The 13,070-nt window shown below is 37.3% G+C and overlaps 1 protein-coding gene across 3 annotated transcripts in view; it reads right to left on the bottom strand.

Moving 5' to 3' along the window:
• Nucleotides 1-7,407, bottom strand: part of LOC117507142 (dnaJ homolog subfamily C member 13) — a 96,538-nt gene extending 89,131 nt beyond the window's left edge. For all 3 annotated transcript variants that reach the window (XM_034166960.1, XM_034166952.1, XM_034166944.1), the window contains exon 1: nt 7,256-7,407. The gene's annotated coding sequence lies outside the window, so the exon portion shown is untranslated. The remainder of the gene's footprint in view (nt 1-7,255) is intronic.
• Nucleotides 7,408-13,070: the final 5,663 nt, after the last annotated feature.

The raw sequence follows: 13,070 nt of genomic DNA, 5'->3' as shown, positions 1-13,070 counted from the left end.
AAGCAGGGGTCTCATGAAATACATATTAAGCAAGTGGCAGATAGCGTGTTCCCTGGTACGGTACGGTGCAGCACAGGTTTTAATTATATAATTGTAATGATTTTATGATGAAGTGTACATTAAAAAAAGAGTTCCAGGACTGGGTCATGTGATTAGGAGAAACATCTTCCTGACTCTATTCAGAACAACAGCATTCTTCACATCTTTCCTTGAAATTATTAACTACAAATGCATCTAGGGATTTTCTTTTCCAAAAGCAAAGCACACAACACGTTACTGCTGACATAATGTATGCTGTCCACTGTGTTAACTGTCTTTTGCTTTGAACAGTGTAGTCTTGGTGATAGGATTACAGCAAACCTCCCAGTGTGACCCAACAGGATGCCATCAGGACTATGACAGGCAAACTAAGAAAGAACAGTCCTGATGACAGCAGAAGCAATTAGCTGACAAGCAAGAATCATCAACTATTGCAACAATTCATTATTCGTATCGTGTTACCAAGAAAACTGACCAACTTTTTTGGCTACACCTTCCCCAACACAAACATATGCTCCTTTTCTTGATTCTCATCACTGTAAGATCAGGCAGGTATTAACCTAAAGCCCTGGCCCACCAAATAATGAAGGATGAATAATGAGACGCAGCATGTTTTTTTTTTTTGTTTTTTTTTGCTAAGAGAGGGTTTATTCAACTATCATGGGAAAATGCTGGCTCTGAGTGGCTCTTAGAGGCATTATCTTCGGTTAACGAGGCTCATCTCTGAGCATGCCGCTAATTTCAAGATGTTCAAAATTTAGCAACAACAGCATGGGGCAGTTTGTGTATGAGATTTTAGAGGCATGTGCGTGGTGCTTACAAGGCTGCTAAAAGCCCATTATCCCAGCGCCTGTCAGCTACGCAGGACCTGAGAGGTTATTTTTGGAGCAGCTGCCTTCTTGTGCACACAATTCCACCTGCTCTTTGTGCTGGATGCTGTATATAAAATAATTATTTTGTAGCAGATTAGAATCATTTTATGCCAAACCTTGGATGCTGAAAACACCTCTAATTGCTTCAGGAATAACAGAGGACCGTTTGATCTGGACGCTTTTGTTGCCTCTCTTTTCTGCCCCATGAGGATTGTATTTTGGAACAGCTTAAAGTAACTATTTTTAATGTTTTTATAGCTTGATAAAACAGTTGCATGTTCATTCCTAGCTGTAAAAGTATGTCTATGGTTGATTTAATATCTTGTTAATGGATCACATGAGCTTCGCTGTGTGTGTGCACTGCACGCTGAGGCAGTGACTCATCACGCTCCAAACAAGCATTTAGGCAGAGCGCCAGCTCACAAAACAGTGATTTTTCAGTCAATAATGGATGAACACAAAGTTAAAATCTGGATGACTGTCTAAAAGTGGCTGTGTGTTTAAAGCCACGGAAAAATAAATCCAGTGAAGCCACGAGAAGTAGCGCAGAGCTGTCCAGCAACACAGAACGAGAGCGTGCAAAAGATGATTATGAAGATATAACACAGTAAAAAGTTGCATTACGGTGACTTGTAAGCCGCGGAAGAAATAAAGAAGTATATATATATATATATATATATATATATATATATATATATATATATATATATATATATATATATATATATAGTGATCCACACGAGTTTCGGCAGCAGGTGTATATAATTAAAGCGGCCACCTCATTGTGCATGCAGAATGGCAGCGCGCGCACAAAAGAGCAATTTTGCAGACATAAATGGACGAACACAAAGTTAAAATTGGGATCATAATGTTGAAATGACTGTTTAAAGCCACAGAAGAAACCAAGCCAGCGAGCTGCGGATGGAAAGGAAACCAGCGAGGAGCTCAGAGGTGGCTGTCCAGGAATGCAGAATGGCAGTGCACGTACAAAAGAGCGATTTTGCAGGCAAAAACGGACAAACACAAAGTTAAAATTGGGATCACAGTGTGAAAATGACTGTGTGTTTAAAGCCGCAGAACAAATCAAGCCAACAAGCCGCGGATGGAAAGGAAGCCAGCGAGGAGCACTGAGGCGGCTGTCCAGGAACCCGTCGTTCGGTTGTAGCTGGTCTGGTGGATTACAGGTGTACAGCAGCCTGGCGTGCGGTGCACACTCGCAGGACTGTACTGCAGCATCTATTTTTGGACTGTGTTTAAAAAAATGTGACATCTTTAAATGGTGCTGTGAATTGAAAACCCACACTTTAAAGGGACCAAGTGTGGGAGGGCTGGAGGTTTGGACCAAACCCATGCCTAAACGTGCACCAACGTCACGTTATCATGGCGCTACATGGATCATATGTGGCTTGACGTGGATCATATGCGGCGACACAAGCCGCTCAAGGCTGGACGGGGCTCAAATGACAGCTCAGTCGTGGCTCACTAGAGGCTGATACCTGGCACTTGAGAGGCACATTGAGGTGCCTTAGTAGTGGATACGTGATGGTTTAAAACATGGACCATTCTTCAAATAATTGCTGACACACCCATGCATGGCTCATTATTCATGGTTTATTTGGTGGGACCCAGGTTTAATGGTTTGCACATTGAACTGTGATGTCAGCAATCTGGGTTCATTTCACAATCAGCGAAGTTCACAACTGGCACCAAGTGTTGCACTATCTTTGGCAGTGTGAAGTTTGAATTGCGGATGGTGGAAGGTGAAGAAATAGGTGCTCTTGGCCCTTCCGGAAATAAGTTTTGTGCTTCTGTTGGGTACCCATGCTAATAAAGACCACCTAATTTGAAAATCTTTAAATTTTAGTGCTACACTGTAAAAAATGTCTGTGAAAATTACAGTGAAAAACTGTGAAATGGCAACAGGAATAAACCGTAAAGCAAGAAGAAGCTTACTGTTGTAGAATAAACATTGAATTACCATAAATTTAAAAACTGTCAAAAATGTTATTTTTAATTGTTTTAACATGTGAAATATATGGTGAAAAGCTGAAATGGTGACAGCATTGGACAGTCATATTAAAAATAGCACATTACTGTATTATTCACGGTGTAAATACCTTAAATAAAAAACATCCTGTCAACAATGTTTTTTTACTATTTTAAGATGTGAAATATACAGTGAAAAACTGAAATGGCAATGGTAATAGATTGTAATATTAAAAACAGCATATTACTGTATAATTACTTCAGGCATCAGACATTCAACAGATCAAAAAAAGCAGCAACAGACAATGTACGTTTAACCCACAACGTGCAAAGTGTTCTGATAAGGTGCCTTGCGGTAGTCTGTGTGGATTCTACTGACCAAAAATATTGTCCAGTGTTACAGTGAACAAGTGCTAAGAGAAATAAATAGCCCACAATTCCAACAGTCCTATAATAGTCCAGTATGGAGAAAAAGGTGTCGTATTCGGCTATGACTTGGTGCAATAGTGCAGTGATTACAAATTCAAGCGACCTTAGATTTAGCTTTGCTTTAGATTCCTGAGAAATACTAGCCCAATTCATAGAATTTGTTTTCATTCTATCTTTTATAATTTCCCTTATTCTTTTATCTATTTTCTGTATTATTACTATAGTCAGGCCTATGGTATTTAATAATAATACAGTCTAGGCCTAATACTCCTGAATCATACTCCAGCCCAGCAGGTGGCGACCAACCCTCAAAAATCCCCCCCCCCCCCCAAAAAAAAGAAGACGAAGACAAAGAGGGACTTTTCTGCGGTCCAGCTAAATCAGACATCACTTATGAGAGAGAGAAGCAGCTAGTCCCTCATCTGCGCGGTGAATATTCGCTTTGAAGGAGAATATATTTGTGTTGAAGGAGAAGTTTTTCAAAGGAGAGGAATCCAGAAACTGTCAGCACGTCCGTATGCCTTTCTTTTGTTTTGCTAAAGATTTTAATCTTGTTGTTGATGATGAAATGCAATACCGTTAACTAAGGTGGTGTGTACATTGTGCAGACTTCGTTTTTTTTCTTCAAACTGTTAGTGTTAGGTAGAATTTCTCTGCACCACCCTTCCTGTTGAGATAGCTTCATCATTTAGGTAATATCGAGCTGCTTGCTTCTTGATATTGTTTTCAATCAATCGCCATATTGCATACATGTGAATATTTGTTTGAATGAGCTATTGTTTTCACCAACCCTCAGTCTAATTGTCTGTTCATGTTAATAGGGATTTCGATTTTGTTGATCACTAAACAATTTGGAGTAAGGCCTGGGCATTAGCCCGGGCATGCCCATGCAAACTGTTTGTTTGTTTGTTTGATTACTCAAGGTTTGGAGACAACTAAAAAACCTGCATGAATCACTGGCTACTGTGTTTAATATTGGTAATGAGCAGTGGTGGGCACACTTCTGATAATCCGATAACAGATAATTATCGAAGATAATGTTTTCATTATCGGATTATCTTCTTAGATAACTTTAAAAACCATCATCGGACTAATTATCTTCAGATGAATTGCCGTCCGATAACTTTTAGACCAATAACGTAGTAAACCAAGCTGAACAGTGAAAAACATTTTTAAAACTTAAAAGCCGTTGAGACCTACCTGTTAAAAGTTTCCTAATAGGTATATTGTTCTACACTTTGCAAACAGAAGAGAGCTGTTTTCAGAAGAAACCACTCTATCCTCTGTAGGCAAAGGAGAACTGGTGACCCAAAAAAAAAAAAAAAAAAATTTCCTTTAACACCATACTGATATAATCGCATTATTACCCAAGTCATCCAGAGGCATACATTTTTAACTTATGGTTCAAATTTTAACCTACTCATTTTGGACAAGTTATTTAAAATTACTGTCATGTCTGAGATTTATAAAGTGAAAATATCAGATATATGTTTTCGTTTTAAAGTAATGTGCTAATTTTAAAGAACCAATCAGTGTTTAGCAGAGGCACTTTACCCAGAATGCTTTGCAGTCTGTGTTTGTTACAAAACCTCAGAATTAGTGCATTATTCAACATTAAAAGATATATGTTATATTTTAACTTTGTACAAATGACAGAATTGACATTAATGGAGTTATTCTATCAGTATTTTCACAAAACCATAAGTTAGTATGACTTTATTTTTCAAGACCTCCGCCTGACCGGAGCATTATGATAAGTAGAGAGCTGATTTTGTGGGTACTCTCAGGATTTGTCTGTGCAGCTTCCTACAGGGGGCATCATGGTCAAACATGGAAATACTGGCTCATTCTTTGGGTCTTTAGTCGCTTTTGATGCTTACAAAAGCGATTGTGTTAAAAGTCAATTTCAGCTTCTTAGTAATTGCAAATGTACCAGAAAAAAACACTGGAATTTATCGGTTATTGATTATCTCTAACTTCCGATACATTTTTGGGTGGTTTATCTTTATTAAAGATAACTTTTCAGTTATCTGATTATCTGTTATCGTAGTTAATTTTTTGGTTATCTGTGCCCACCACTGGTAATGAGTGTAATGTTTTTGCCTGCATTCTAGTGATAGTCTGGCATCCACAGGTGCTGGTAATTCATTGTAAATCTTATTTCAGATTTTAACAGGACTTGACCCTAAAATGAGGTAATAAATGATGTGAAATGGATGGGAATTCCCCTGAAAAGCAACAGTTATAAACTGTGAATTGAACAGTCATATCGTCAAGGCATAAATAATTGTGCTGTTTTAACAGAAATTGACCATAAAATAGGACAATAAATGCTGTGGAATGGATAGTATTTCACTTAAAAAGCAACAGGGTTACATTGTGAATTGTACAGCTATACCATGAGCCTATATACAATTTCACCGTTATTTTAACAGTAACTCATCTTTATTGGAACATTTTCAAACTGTTGTTTTTACAAGTGTTAATATACCTTACCGTGAAGCCATATACAATATCACTGTATTTTTTACGGTGAAAAAATGGCAACCACAGCTGCGTTTTTCACCGTAAATTTGACAAGATTTTTTTTTACAGTGCACAGTACAGTGCCAAAAAAAAGAAAGTGATTTGAAGATTTCACAGCAGTCTTTAGGCCAGTAAAACAATCGTATTGGACTTTTGCAGTCTAAATAATTCAACACACAAACACCTGACTGAAGACTAACTCCTGACTAATGAGACTGCAGCCACGGGTTATGTGTGAAATAATCAAGCAGGGTAACTTTTAATACTGAACAAATATATCTTGTGTGTTTGACTTACATCTAATCAACCTTGTTTATCATAGCTGTTAGTCCAAAAATCAATAACCAGTTTTTCCTGTCCTTTTTCAGTAGACAGGCCAGCAAAAGTTTAACACATCTGTATGGATCCAAAGGTCAAATTATCATGCGCTGTCAACTCAATAAAGCAAATCCCTTTGGTTCCTTCTTTGTTTGGAATCGCCACAGCAGATCCGAAGTGGATCTACATGTTGATTTGGCACAAGTTTTACACCAGATGCCTTTCCTGATGCAACTCTACATAACATGGAGAATATGTAGGGGTGGCTGTGAACCGGGAACCTTCATCACTGGAAACAAGTGAAATTAACAGCCACCCTCCACCCCTGCCACAGTGTCACATCAATATATGGTTTTAATGATTTTTTTTATACATTTGCAGAACAAAACGTTGCTATCAAAGCTTAAGTGAGAGCACAATAAAAATGAATTGGGCTGTTTTGACAGTCATAAACAAAGTGAACACCATGCAAACATGCAATGAAAAAAATGCTGCAATAACCTTCATTTGCAAGTGTGAATGAAGCAATCTGCCACAGCAGGACAGGAACTGTAAAGATTAGGAACTTACACTGCTTCATCCTGTTTTCTTGGAGATCACATGAAAATCTCATTTACACGTGACTTCGTAAAGAGCGAAAAAGCAGCCGAGCTATTAGGAAAATGTTTAATAAAATAACCAGTCTGAAAAGCCCTTTAAATTTTGCATTTGGGCTTCAGATGTCAACTAAATGCATCACTACGAACAACGCCAACATTACCTGATTCCCAACCGTCTAACCTTAACCAAAATCGGCTTCATTGCAGGCCTTCGCGTTGTAGTGTCTGGTTTGCAAAATGCAAAGAGAGAACAAGAACGACACTGAGATTTTTGTTGTGTCGACACTGTTGATGCGAATTAAACGGCCCACAGTTTTGTTAAAAGCGTTTGTTTGCAAATGCAAAAGAGGAGGAGGCGAGACGGTAGCAAGCTAGCGGTAGGTTAGCCGTATGCTAGCAGCTAATCTATCTGCAGGCATTAGCGGCGGAGTTCCAATTCAAAAGCGGAGAAAACGGATTGAAGTCTGTGTCAGCTCGTAAATTTACCTGTAAAACCGCTAACAGATGTTTCAGTAGCCGTGCCGGGGCTCCCCACCCTCCACTAAGTGCGGCTGGTGCTCGTCAGTTTTCCCACTTTGATGCTGAAGGCGCTCAGTCTCAGCGTACACACAGCTCAGGACGCTGCCATGTTCCTGATAGCCAAACGTCCTCGACTGCGCAAGCGCAAAGACTGCCTGTCACGCTTCTGTCAGCTGATTGGTTTGTCAGAACGCCAGACTCTTGAAACACCTGATCCCAGACCGGTTTCCATTCAGATTCTCTCGTGTTTGAATCGGCGGCTTCAGTCGAAACTGACACCAGAACAGCTTAGGTCCGCCGTGTGTTGCTGATCGGGTTAAACAGTAGAAAATACGACTGTAATTTCATTTTGTCGAATTAGAAACTATTAACGTGTCCACCACACTGTTTTCCCCACATTGTATGTACGTGTAATATTAAGAATAGGAGCATTTGTTGGTAAAAGCGTGATATAATCTCATATTAAACAGTAATCATTTCTGTACATATTAAAGATACCCTAAAAATAAATAAATAAATAAATTACCTTCAACATATAATTAAGGACAACAGCTCCCCCCCATAAAATATAAAAATATTGTTTTCTGAACTACTTAGGAGACTCTGGATGCTGATCTCCTGATCTATTTTTGTTGTTGTTGTTTGCTTCCTCTGTGCTTGCAAGAAATCCAGATTTCCAACCATAGACATTATATATATATATGTGTGTGTGTGTGTGTGTGTGTGTGTGTGTGTGTGTGTGTGTGTGTGTGTGTGTGTGTGTGTGTGTGTGTGTGTGTGTGTGTGTGTGTAATACATAGCACATTTGTAACTGTATTTTCTGTCATATTATGCATAGTTTTTATAATTATTTTTGGTTAGGGTTTCATTTTAAACACACCAAATTCCTTCAATTTTTTTGCTGATGTAGACTTTGGAAAGTTTGGTGAGTTTTTGAGCATGGGAAGAGGCCGAAATTTCGATTTCAAGAGCGATAATAATAATAATAATAATAATAATAAACAGCGCAATTACAATAGGGTCCTCATAGGACGTTGCCTACTCGGGACCTAATGAACCAAGAGTCACCAACAGTTGACCCCTGCAGAGGAGCAGCACCAACATCTTCTAAGTCATCTCGAAGTTTACAGAAACTGGATTTCTTGTTGATCTTCAAATTCTTCCATTTTACATCAACATTCAAGTCTGCTTCCAAAACTAAAAACAACTTTCAACCCCTAACATGTTAAAATATGGTTCCCCTAATATGGTAAAATATGTGCCACAGTTGAAATGGACTCACCGTGATTGAAGGTAAATGGGAAACATCTTTTCTTCTCTGACTTAACTGATGTTGTCCAGTAAACTTGAGCAGAACAGCACAGAGTGGTCACGCTATCAAGCATCTGATTATTCGACCCACCATGTGCTGCCTGTTATTGTAATTTAATTATAGTAACAGAAACAAAAAAACTTCCCAGTTCATTTGTAGGATCCTCCTTAACAAAAAGATGTGGAATGCATATTCAAAGACTGACTACTAATAGAAATGTAGTGAATGTTGACATTAAAACAGGGATATAAGTTTAGGGTATCTTACCCTGTTTTACTAAAATAATTATTATTTGAAATTCCAATCTTGGGATACGCAGCCGATCTGCTCTGTGTGAGCCTGATCCCGTCAGATCTCAGGAGCTAAGCAGTGCGGGACCTGGTTAGTACTTAGATGGGAGACCTCTTTGGAACACCAGCGGCTGTGTGTGTTTCTCCAGGTAAAACTGGAGTTGCGTCAGGAAGGGCAACCGGCGTAAAACTTGTGCCAACTACCAATGCAGATCTGGCTGTATCCACTGTGGCGACCCCAAACACAAAACAGAAGCAGCTGAATGGACAACAACAACATTCCAATCTTGGGATATTGAACACTGCATGCCTAGTGAAGATTATTTGTAGTTACAGAAATACATTGACAATAGCTTAAATAATGTGCTCTCTGTCATCCCAATTAAAAAAAACATTGATAGTTTACATCTCCTACACTTATTTTATATATATAATTTGTAGATTATATTCATCTATCTCACAAAAGCTTCTGGTGACTATGACCTTCTGCATTTTGTGCTCATCTAGGTCCCATAAGCAATATTTTAAACATTAATACAGCAACCATCCATTAGTTTTGTATGTAAAGGTTTAGTGACATATTTTTGTCCTTCGCAGCGAATGAAGCAACACTCTGTGTGTGTTGTAATTCAAGATTTTTTGTTTTTGTTTTCATAGCCTGAATGGTTATGTGTGCATGTTTAGTGCATGTTTAAGGCTGTGAATACGTATGTACATGTGATTTTTTTTAATTTTTAATTAATTTGCAAAAAAAAAACTTTTATGTTGTCATTACGGGGTATTGTGCATAGAATTTTGAGGGAAAAAATTTTGGAATAAGACTGTAACATAACAAAATGTGGAAAAACTGAAGCACTGTGAATACTTTCCAGATGCACTATACATAGCAAGTTTGTTAACAACTCATTTTATGCAGCAGAAGTTACCTTTCTCCCAATCATGTGTTGTTTTTTCTTTTCAAGTTTCCCATATCTTGTCCTTTGACTCTCTAACCACAAACTCAATTGTTAGAGTCGGATTATCCAACACACATAGCAAGAATTGAATACATACAACAAGAATTTTGGGGTTGGTAAACTACAATTGAGTTAAAATGACCTGACCATGACCTTTGACCTTCTAATCCCTAAAAATATTGGATTCTTGTCATCAGGCTTGATAACACTGGGGGGAGTACAGCAGAAATGATCACAGTTACAAGCAATTTCTCACAAGCTTGGTCTTTGATCGTCTGACTCATAATCAAAGACATTGACACTAACCTGGTCCAAACATATCATACATTGAGATGATCAGTTTTCCCGTTTTCCAACAAATGTATGGAACACATGATGAACATGATGAGAACCTTCCGACTATACATGCTGACACTGGCTTAAATGGCAACAATTTTCTTTATATACTGAGTGTCATAACAGACAACAATTATAGCAGATGTAAACATATCGTAGTAAATGTATATTTTGTGATAATGATCTGAAACCAAGCTCACGTGAAGTTGCATGACAAATCTGGAGCACTGCCCAATAAAAGAAATGTGTTTTTGTTTGAACCACCACAACTTTTAGAACTGTTGTACATAGGATCACACTCAGTTAAAGGGTCATATTTCTCCAAGTCTACTTTAATCTTCCTTTCACATTTAAATATGGTTGAGTTTGGCTGTAAACCTCCTCAAAGTCCCATAATTCTATGTGCACGTAGAAAGTCTGCTGTTACCAACAAAACTTAAACCCGAAATGGTTCCTTTCAGACTTTTGTGACATATGTCACAAATGCCCATATCTGAATTTGTTCCTGCTCTATGAAACACCCATACTGTGGGGGAGAGCTGGATTGTTCAGCTATTACAGTGCATTGCTCCTGCTTGTCCTCCCTTCAAAGATAGGGGGCATGTTGTGCATCAGCTCCTTTCCATTTAAAGCAACAGACACAAAAAACAAATCTGATTATTTTTTCAATTTCAATTTATTTTCATTTATATAGCACCAAATCATAACAAAGCTGCCTCAAGGCACTTCACACAAGTAAGGTCTAACCTTACCAAACCCTAGAGCAAGCACACAGGCGACAGTGGTAAGGAAGAACTCCTTCTAAGGAAGAAACCTCAAGCAGACCAGACTCAAAGGGGTGACCCTCTACTTGGGCCATGCTACCGACACAAATTACAAAACAATTTACAAAATGAATATGCAGGAAATGTTGCCAGTGCACAGGACAGGAGGGTTTCAGAAACAGACACCACAACCATCTCTGGATGGATTATGGATTGATAATATACATTTTGTTTTACCTCCTCCTGTTTTAGGGTTAATAACATCAATATCTATGGGGTATTTTTCATGCCAAAACTGAATTAGCTTGGTGAAAAAAGAGTCCTCTTTAAGTTTGCCCTGTTTATTAAAGGTGTGTGCCAAACGTGATCATTTGGTAGAGAACACTGATATCTATTACACTCTATTGAAGCATATTAGGCTATTAAAGGGTTAATCCCCGAAGGGCAATTAAGTTTCTACAGTCCACTGGTCATCCATACACATTCATACCAAATCAAAGAATTCACAAATAATAAATGAGACAATATGACAAACAAGCACACACATGGGCAAGGCAGAGAACAATAAACAAACAAGTATTTAAATAAATAAAATAAAGAAATAAGTTCAAGAATAAAGGTCTGTTAGTTAAGAACAATTAAAAAGAAGTGTGAAAGACCAAAATAAAAACATAAAACATCATCCAGGAGAAATATATTGATTATATTTTCTTCCAAAAGGGAACAATGTGAAGAATACATTTATTTAGATCAATGCTGCCACCTGGTGCTTTAAAACTGTCAAGCTTTATTATTTACTGTTTATTACACTGCATTCTGAGGTGTATGTGAATATCATCAGGAAGGGCATCTGCTGTAAAACTTCAGCCACATCTACATGAGGATCTGTATCACAGAGTGCTCAAGGGAGAAGCAGCTTACTTGTCTTCAGAATTTGCAATCTTGAATTTTATTTTTGATGATGATGATGATTATTATTACCATTATTTTGAGGTATCAAAATGGCTGTTTTACAAATAAATTATTATATGGTAAATGGACTGCATTTATATAGCGCTTTTCCATCTGCATCAGACGCTCAAGCGCTTTACAATTATGCCTCACATTCACCCCGATGTCAGGGTGCTGCCATACAAGGTGCTCACTACACACCGGGAGCAATAGGGGATTAAAGGCCTTGCCCAGGGGCCCTGAGTGATTTCCCAGTCAGGCGGGGATTTGAACCCATGATCTTCTGGACTCAAGCCCAACACCTTAACCACTAGACCATCACTTCCCCCTGTTATGAATTATAAAAATTGTGAAAATGTTTATATTAAACACTTTTCAATTTAAGGACAAATCCAATTGAATGTATTAAGCCAAGACATTTTGAATTAATTTATTTATTGATTTAAGCTACAGCCCGTTAATTTTATTTATTTATTTATTTATTGTGAAAACTTTTAATCTAACCTGCAATACAACAATCAAATTTGGCACAGCCAGGAAATGTTTTCTTTTCTTTTCTTTTTTACAGAATTGATGTACGCACGCTAATAAGTGTAGAAATGAAAATAAATAAAAAATAAATAAATAAACATACAATTTTATGACAAAATTTAACAAAGACTTACATAATAATAATAATAATAATAACAATAATAATAACCTTAAAGTTAACAATTTAAACATTGCAAATTACATGTTTGAAAATGAGCAGAAACAAGGTTTTTTCCCCCACTTTTCAATGTAACGTTACTAACACGTTATGTGCAAAGCAGATTTATTTCTTTAATAAGGTAATGTTGCTAAGTGTAACATTTCTGTAATGATGTTTAAAAATAAAGATTTTCACGCTTCATGAAGGCTACTTTTCGCCAACTATGTAAATTATATATAGTACAGTGCAAATGTTTTGGGCACATTTAATAAAACTAAAAAAAAGGAAACATTCAAAATCGCTGATATTTGCTAATGTGTATAAACAGATAACACGCATAGACAATTTTCACCATAAAAAGGAAAAAAATATTTTCAAATGAGTAGTAGACATAATTTTTTACATGGTATAAACGTTATCAGTTTTTTATTATTATTATTTTGTTATTGTGCAATTATTGACAAAGAAATACATTTTCAACT

This window comes from Thalassophryne amazonica, chromosome 1, assembly GCF_902500255.1.
Source record: "Thalassophryne amazonica chromosome 1, fThaAma1.1, whole genome shotgun sequence".
Classification (NCBI taxonomy): Eukaryota; Metazoa; Chordata; class Actinopteri; order Batrachoidiformes; family Batrachoididae; genus Thalassophryne; species Thalassophryne amazonica.
Note: the sequence above shows the minus strand (reverse complement) of the source record. Positions and strands in the feature narration are given on the sequence as shown.